The sequence below is a fragment of the Amblyomma mixtum genome, chromosome 2, assembly GCF_055824585.1.
Source record: "Amblyomma mixtum isolate Tamu chromosome 2, ASM5582458v1, whole genome shotgun sequence".
NCBI lineage: Eukaryota > Metazoa > Arthropoda > Arachnida > Ixodida > Ixodidae > Amblyomma > Amblyomma mixtum.
In genome coordinates, this window is record NC_143013.1 from 230,090,918 (window position 1) to 230,100,531 (window position 9,614).

The window sequence follows — 9,614 nt, forward strand, 5'->3', positions numbered from 1 at the left end:
GTGTAGGCAAGCGTGCACTCCTTCCGCATGCGTAGTAACTGTGATAAACACGCGGCTGCAAGTAGCGTCATACGAGGAAGCCGAGCGCGCGAAACACGCGCAGAGCGCGCGAACGACGGCGAACGTTGACCGGCGCCTCACCAGTGACGTCACGCGGCGAACTCGCGCATGTGCAGCTGTGGCTAAAATTTAGCACTGGGCACGCCAGACCCGGAGTTGACTATAGTGAAGCTTTTCGCTTCAAAAAGCAGGAACAACCGGGAAAAAAAATGGCTCCTCTCAGGTGTGTCCTAAAGGCGTTCTAGAAGCTTTGCAAATTTGAACCCGGGGGAGGAGAATGTGTATGAGTGGCCTTATCGTGTGCGCGAGGAGGACGCACATTAAGTTCTCGGCACCCGGCCGTATTGTCAGAATCGTCCTCTGCCTCGTAATTTTACTCCGACGCACACTGCACGCAGTGACCAGCTAGGTGCCCCAACTGAGGATAACTAGTACGTACCACAAGCGATCGTCCTGACCGACCCCGGGCCTCTGAGAACGTTGTGGTGCTAGCGGTGCACATATATACAATAACGCAAAGGCCTTTTGTATTTCGTGTTCTAAGGTATGCGAGTGTGGGATACAACTTAGGAACGAAACGGCAAATGCCCTTAAAAGGAGGTCCTCCGGCGTTGACCGATTCAGATTACGCCCTGATTAATCCCTTTGAACCTTCTACCCTAACATCGCAGGATGTGGCTGATGAAAGGGGATTAACCGGGTGCGGCTTAATCGGATTAACCGTTGACGAGCTGCTTTACGCACGCGATATTACTATCCGTGACTGAAGCGCTGACGGTAACTGGTGGTAAGTCTTCCTTCTCGTCTCCAATTCATGACCAAGTTGTAAGGATGCAGCGAGGAAGCAAACGCACTGCATGTGCGCGCAGAATGTACAGTGTCCGCATGCCTGCACGCGGCAGCAGCTAGGGTGCCTCGATGCGCGCGCGCTCCCCTGAGGGTGAAGACAACTGCGTCGTCTGCTACGGCGGCCGCCATTGCCATGCCCACTTCAAAGGCGCGGGGCGTGCGCCAACAGGCTTTGTGCACTGGCCGCCGCAAAAGCGCGCTTGTCTTCGCGACCATAAGAAAACACAACTGCGTTTCACGCCTTTCCTAATGAAGTGTCAACAGGATAGGCTTGTAGGGGACAACTGTCCAAATATTTTAAGATTTGGACGGTCGTTTCTCCTCGCACACCACGACTCGGGTGCTAGATAGGAAAGAGTTCATAGAGCGCACTAGAAACCTAACTGCAGGATTAAAATAAATTAACAATAACAGCAATATCATAAGCAGGTAGATTGCATTCAATTGTGTAACTAATTAGGAACGCTCCAATTGCCTTATTCACATTAATCAACCTCAGTACTAGAATGACGATTTTTTGTAGAAGAAAAAAGATTAATGTGCTTTACGTATCTTTTCCTAAGAAATAAAGGCCAGCGCATTCGCCACACGTACACGAACCAAATATCGCAGTTTTCAGGAGGACACAGGGGCGCAATAAAAGACACGGACATAGAAGTAGACAGGGACGAAGCGCTCGTCCCTGTCTACTTCTATGTCCGTGTCTTTTATTGCGCCCCTGTGTCCTCCTGAAAAGTTATGAACCAACACGCTTAAATACAAGTACTTCTGAAATATCGCAGTACCTGGGCCGCGCATGCATGCATTGTGCACTGAAAACCCCAAATATCTCCAGGTATTTTTATACGCGTGTAGTCGGCCATTCGAACTTGGCGGGACCACTGTATATTGGTCAAACGATGAGGAAAGTTATTAGTCACAGTGAAAATACATTCGTTTATACTCGAAATTTGTGGAATCAAAATTTTGGTGTCATGAGAGTCGACTGCATTAGTATAATTCAACGCACACTGAAGACAGTGTTTTAAAGACAAAGTAACAATCTGTTGCCGCGATCAGAGGTTAGTTGAAACCAAAAAATCATTAATAGTGTTTATAACCATGAAAAATGTTTAGTTGCCCTGAAAAAAAAATATTTCAGGGTACTTTGAAGGTATGTCTGCACAATCATCCTGGTCTTCAAAACCTGGAGTCAATGCAAAACAAACAATGCAATTTAGGACACTTATTAGGTGTACAAATAGGAACTCTGCTAATGTTAGCAGCATGGGTGTACTTCAGTGTGGATAGCAGCTTAGGTTAAATTAACTCCTGCAAACGTCTTGTTTGCGTGACCGTTAAGACGAGCTTTCTGAAGGTGTCGGAGGAAGATGCGCAGTCTCAGTCTTGCCTACCTGTCGGTCAGCGTTTTCCAGATTTCTTCGTCATGGCTTTGCGCAGAGCTTCAAGCGCGGTCGGTATGCTGTAAGTGAGCGGCGAGGTGACTTCATTGTCACTAATTTGCCTGTGCACCATGAGTTTATTCCAACAAAGTGCTCCTCGTAGATTTTGAGCATGTGCATCACGTCATTACTGGGATAAATTAGGTTGTCACCTTCTGACACATATTCCTTCAGAGCAGTCAGAAGCGCATGTTGTCACTAGCACATCCCAGTAGGGCATCCTTGCATTGCTGGCAGCTGACAGACGGCAAGATTCCTTTCAAAATGAAGCCTCCTATGTAGTGCAGAATGCTGCATTCTCTTGTGGACAGTTCTTCAATGAACAGAATCTCTCAGTCATTTATCTCGTCAGCTTCCACTTCTGTCCTTTCTTTCTTTGCCTGGGAGAGAAGGTCTACCAGATATTCGCGGACATCGAGATGGTAGCTCGTCGTCCGTGGGGTAAATAAAAACTGGCGCACGCTCACAAGCCTCAGAGCGCGTTTCATGCCATACGCACTGGGCACAGGTTTTCTCAGTCGAACCACCGAAAAGAGGTTCTCGAGACAATCCTGTAATAGTCTGCTGGTAACAAAAATTGTACCCCTCATTTCCCAGCAACAAGCTTCTTGGAGGTGGATGGTGCACTGCGGCACACAACAACCCGGCATTTTTCGATGTGCGCCCGGTGAGCACCAAGAGAAAAGGCGACAAAGCGAACGCACGTGTTACGGCCGCCGCGCCGCCGCGAGAAAGGGCATGAAAATGGCCGCCGATGGACTGTCAAGGCCGACGAGGCGGCACTCGCCCTCCCAAAGGGTGGCTCCACCCTAGAGAGGGCGCGCGCGCGCGCGCATCGAGGCACCCTAGCAGCAGCTTAACTGCAGCTCCGCAGCCTTTCTAATGCGACAGCACCCCAGCGCCGCTAGCGGGTCTGCTTTCAGGAAAGGCGCAGTAAACTGCCTCACTACTGCTCGGAGGACGCATCAACCACGCCACGGGCAAGGTATGAGAGGGTGAGTCGAAGAAGGGAGAGAGCTGGGATGCTCACGGGAGCTGGGATGCGCTCATCAGTCACCGTTGGTGGGAAGCGCGCGTCTTTCAACTGCGAGGGACAGTTTACGCCGCCTCCTCGTTCGCTCCAACCGCGTGGTGCGGCCACGGTTGGTTCGTTTTATCCGAGACGCTGCACCCCAGAATATACTTTGACGGTAGCGCCACCCTAAATGTGGTACACGATATGATACGATTCTGGTGGCCGGCAGCCCAATAGCGCGAGCCCTCCGTGCCGCGGCACTGCCACTGCCCGCGTCGTCTTGTGTGGCAGTTGTGGTAATAGTACCGATCGATTCTTTTTTTTTTCTTTTTTTTTTACAGCGCTAGCTGTTAAGAGGGACGTGTAGCGGTTTCGCGCCGCCCGAAGCCATGCGCTTTCATGACGTCACATCTCATGGTGCGTGTCTCGTGAACGCGCCATCACTCAGCCGATCGCTATACAGTGGCAGATATATCGGTCACCCGAAACAGTAGATGGAAAGAACTTCACAAGAAGGCGAGCAACGACTACATAATGATCTTGAATCGCACTGCCGTGAAGCGTAGCGCAAGCGTCGACAGGGTGTCATGGCGTGGCAATGCCGGCAGTTACGAGGTGATAGGGAAAGGGACTGATTGGTATAATAAAAACAATCATGAAGCCGATTCCTTTGCAATTCTGAATATGCAATGATACCTTTACCACAGTGAGGGAGAGTGAGAGAGCAAACTTTAAACGAGAAGAAAAGCAGAGAGGTAGGCCAGTGAAATAATGATCCTGGCCTGCTATTCCGCCAGCTTGCCACATTATCCAAATCGCTTATGTCACTGATGCCCTTATCTCTTACAATGGATGTCTGACAGGGACTCAAATTTTTTTTTTCAAGTGTGTGTGTGTGTTGGGGAGGCAGGGTAGGACACAGAGCTTGTTTAGTTATTTATTGCGTTTTATTAAAAAATTAAAATTCATTTACTCTGCTTTTTTTTTATTTTTTATTTCAATATTGAAAAGCATATTTGTTAATGCATATTGATGGACAGTTTGTAAGATGCACACATGAGAAGTGATCAACTCTTCATGTGTATGTGCAAATAAAAAAAAAATAGCGCGTACTCCAGCTGTTTCAGTTCTATTAATCATGCTCATAAAGTAAACAGGGGCCAGTCAATTAACAACTTCTGTGACTCGACTGGCTGTGACGCGATTGGCTGTGAAGCCAACTAGCTGATCAGCTCCACTGTACTGTACATTAACGTCCTAAAGTTAAAGTGTTTGTGGCGCTGCCCCATCTAGAGAAATGTTGGTGCAGCACGACCTCCCCCCTTACACCCACTTCCCTCCCCATTTTTCCAAGGTCTCTGATGTATAGTTTCCCCAATGCTGCAAGTCATTTGCTCGAATAAGTTTAAGTGAAAGACTAGCGATGCCTCTCGAATATTCTGCTAACTGCGCCTCGTGAAATTAATTATTCGCGCAAGTACGTCGGGAAGCACCGTCGACAAAAGAAAGCAGTACGGCAAGTGCTGCGGCGATGCAAGAACGCGAAGTGCCGCCTTCTTGTATCTCGACAGTCGCCTTGCATGAAACCGTCATGAGCAGCATGACATATATGCTTGCAACTAATTCTGGTCACGCGGCTTTTATTAATCTGATTCACTCCCCCTTGAAATCCTTCATCTCTGAGAGTAAATGAAAATACATAAAAAAAAGTATGGACGCACACAAAGCATAATTATGTTCCAAAGGTTGTGGCACACTCTCAGCGAATGGAGAGGCCACCATTAAACCTTGAGAAGCGGAGTTCACAGATTGAAGGAAATTGTATATTTTGGGGTTCCACACGTCCCGACACACAATGAAGGCTAATAATAAACAGCACTTGCGGAGGTTCACCATCTCGGTTCGATTCCCCGGCCGCTTTCTTATTACTGCGACAGCAGGCAAGCCTCAAAGGAACGCGTGTACGCAGGTCGACAGCTGCAGGGGGAGGGGGGGAGGTTAACTTTAAAAATGATTTCTCCTCTTCGTATGAAACTATGTTTAAAAGGCTGCCAGCCACTTTCTCTCGCTCCTTATTTCCCTCTCCACCTGTGCTCAAATCACCAGAGACCCCCCTTCGATGCAGCCACACTTTAAGCACTGGTTTCACTCCCGAGAGCCTAGCTCGAGATAGAATCAGCATAGCATGGCCAAAGGCAGAGAGAGAGTGAGAGTCTGCGTAGGAGTTATTACTAATGCAAATTTCAGGGTTTAATGTGGGAGGACTCCAGGATTTATTTAGATCGCCTAGGATTTTTCACTATGCACCACTGAAATGCGGTTGGTAACAGATTCTGCGACCTTCGGATCAGCAGCCGCACGCCAAAGGCACTGAGCCAACGCGACGGATTTATGATTAGGAAACGAAAAGTGCGCCAGCAGTTCGTAGATGGGTGTAAGCCTGGACCAGGCATCGTGAAATTAGGGATAAAGGAAGGGGTGAAAGCAACAAAGATTGAAAGAAAGTTTCCTTCACGCTAGCTTTCATTAAATTTCGCAGTTTACGAAACAATAAATGCCAGCTTGTCGACGAGGTTTAACGGGAAGCAAGAAAGACCACCAGAAATTATCGCCTTGTATCAAAATGTGATGATGACAGTTAAGTGTCCAACCTGATTCAGTTTTAAGAGTTTTTTTGAAAACAAGAATATTTTATGAAGTCGCAATGCCTGCTCCAAAAACCGTGGATGGAGCTACTTCCAATTTAGCAAAGCAAATATGTTATTCAGAGGCAGACAGTACGACCAGTAGATACGTTGGTGCCACGTAACGTCGCTGTCAGATTAAATGCAATATGACCATACTCTGGACATTGAAAGCAAGGTTTTCTACCTCTGGTGGTTGCGCCGCACCCTAGAAGACGACGCTCAACCAACCTGCACGCGCCTGGTGCTGCCGACTTTCGGCGACGGCCCAGTATTGCCTGTAGGCCAACATTGTAACATACGTCAAAGAATTTGCGGCATGTGGTACCCTTATCCATGGTTTTGAAAGTGAAAATCCCTTTTTTTGCACCACAATCGCATGTAGAAAAACTGACGACACCTGAATGGAAGCATGCGTGAAAGAAGATAAAACTACAAAGAACGTAGCGAAAGCACGTATTTTTGCTACATAGAAGATGACGGTGAGCAGGCAGTGCCGCGGGACGAAGCAAATGGAAGTCGATGAAGACGACGCCCACAGCAAGAGAGTGTGGTGCAGTTTAACACGAGGCGTGTTGGCTGCGGCAATAGCCTATAGGGGTCTCTCTCAGCGGCCTTTAAAGGAGATGTGTTCGCGCAGCCACGGGTTTGTCCCAGTCATTAATATTGATTTAATTTTTTTCTCTTTTTCATGGTTTGACCTCTAACTCAGCTGAAGGTCACCTTTACACGGTCCGTGATTGAAGCCCGAGGTCCCGTAGTGAACCTTTCGCTTCAAAAGGAGCGGTGTGTAGACATACAGAGGCAAGCATGGATGATCCCCGTGTGGGCATGAGCCATTGTATGAGCACAACAAAAACAACAGAGGCAAGCTTCCTACAGGCCAGCCAGCCCGGCTATGAGATATGACTAGGTCTGTACAGCTTGCGGTGATGAAGATGATTTCAATTCACATTAGCATCGCAACACTAGATGCCAGAGGAACCTTTCACACCTTCACTAGCATTACACCGGCCTCACTTCGGCGATCACGCCAGCTGCCACAAAGTATACCTCCGACTGCATAGCCACCTTTTGATCCTTAGCTTGCTTGGACCCGGGGAAGGGCTGGGTATAGTTGGCTTGCCTGCAACCTGTGTTTAGCGTCAGTGCAACAGTTGGCACCCGGCTTGTGCAAGAAGAGACACACCTTCCGGCATTCAATGTATCATGGCACTGCCATGCCACATCAAGACCCTGCCAGTACGACTTCGACCTGACCATCTCGACTAATTTTGCCCCCCACTGCGAGCTGGTCATGAATATCCTCGAATATCTCCGAGGCAGTACACTCCCCCTAAGTTCTTTCAGAACCACAACTCCCCTTCAAATTCCTATGCCCTCAAAGAGAGTGAGCTGCCTGAAATCTTGGCTATAAGACATAGAGTAATCATTCTTCCCAACTTTGACATACTCGTGGCCTTCCTACATGTACTTGAACCAGTGGCAGTTCGTTTCAAGCCCCTCACACAAACATTGTGCCATCCTTCAAAAACACTTTCTCCAGAAGACTAATGTGACAAATCCAGAACACCCATCACCCAACCCAAGCTTCAAAGCCATATAAAGGCGCTTCCATTCGTGTTTGGCCACCAGTAAACTTGTCCTATTAAAATAGAATCTCAACGATACGAATCTCAAGGGGTCGCAAAAAATATTTGTATAATCTGAAATTTGTATCACCCCAAAATGAAGAAAATCTGAAAGCAGAAGCATGGCTGCAAGCCACCCTTCACTGTTCGGGGTGCATATTGCACGACTGGCGATGTGCGGTCGACGCTTAGTACTCGAGGGTGTGGTTGTGGCTTACGGGTCAGTATCACCCGTAGTGACGCGGGAATGCTGGCATCAACAGAAATTCTGCACATAGCAAACAGTGCACTCCGCTTAGAGAATTTTACAAATTCGTATCATCCCAAAATTAGTAACAACCTTGATCCTATCATCGAGGACCTACCACTACAGTCTACTATTACGGCAATCCAGGGATAACCTCCAGTTGTTTTTGTTTAAAGAATGTCAATCCTTGTGAACATAGGAGTGGCAGAACTGTATGCAGTTTTGGTACAGTTGAAGCAAAAAATCACTAAAATATTGAGACCTTTATTTCAAAATGCTCTTATAAATCAGAACAGCAGGCCAACAATCACTGGAATGCTGGATTTGCCAGCATCATGTTATGTGCAGACTGACATGGTAAAACTGTATAACAGACATTGTTGATAATCATAACCGGAGACCAGTTTTCACTATATGGTTTAGGGGGAGGGGGGGTCACTAAACGGGTACAGGATGCCTTTGCACATGCATGGCAAAACCTCAACAGTACAGCCTCAACCAACAGCACTACGTATCGATCAAATGCAATCCGCTCTGTGCATGCAGGTTTTCCTCGAACAGTGTTCTCACACATGCAAAGCACCTGTGGATAGTCCACTGAAACAGCACTACGAGTTATGAGCATCTGTTCTGTGTGCTTACAACATTCACAAGATGTGCCTTGTGTACACAGGGCCATTCATTTATAACAAACTATCATTTCCTTTGTGTTGTTGTGTTTTTATGGTGTGTTGGGTTTTATGAGAAGCAACTGAGGCTACCATGTGCCAAACTTGAGGTGAAAAGCCTGTCTCTATATTTATTTGACCACTGCTTTTCCAATCTACATCTTGTTTAAAACATTCACTTCCTTTAAAAGCCTAAAAATACAAGAAAAATCAATGAGACCATTTTCACCTAAGAGCATAGTTCGATGGAATGGCACGTGTTCATTGTGCGAAATGCTTTTTCCGAAGTGTTTAGAGTTTTCTGCATGAAAATAAAACACAGTTTACTGTTAGCTCATCGCCACATACTTCACATAGGGGTTTGCCTAGTTTTGTCAATACGAAATTATTTGTGAGGTGTGTGTTCCCTATACAAAGACAGCAGAAAATCACTTCTTTGAAACATTCCTGGTGTGTGCAAGACTTCCATTTGCCAGAAAACTGGCTTTATCAAGTGTAGTTTGTTTAGTTCATTGTTCCAAGCAGAACCTAGATCAAGCAGAGTTTAATGTTTTGTCCTTGTGCTGTTGCTGTTACTATGTTGTGTATGATGTCACCAAGTAGTGGAGTAACTGCATATCTAGAGCGAAGAGCCATAAGTAAGAAGCTTAGGGAGTCTGTAATACCATAGTCCAATGTTTTTTCTGGTCACGAAACTCCGGCCAAAGTTTCATATAGGGACAGCGCGCGCCGATAGTAGCGCGGCTGTCGGCGAGGGGGCACGAGTCGCTACGCGACGCCTGCTCGCAGCGGCTGTTTTCCGGCCAACAGGCTCATATTCACTTGGTAGTTGTGCTTTCTGGGGATCGGTATTTGGGCGTAGCATGGACGCTACTTTACTGGTTATCACCTGAAAGCTTGGCTGCAACATTGAGACACTAAAAACCCTGCGCGATCGGCGATGGCTGCTAGTTAACCTTGTTAGCGGCTGTTTTCTGGCAAACAATTAACGCACTTACTTTCTCTAGTTGCTTTTTAC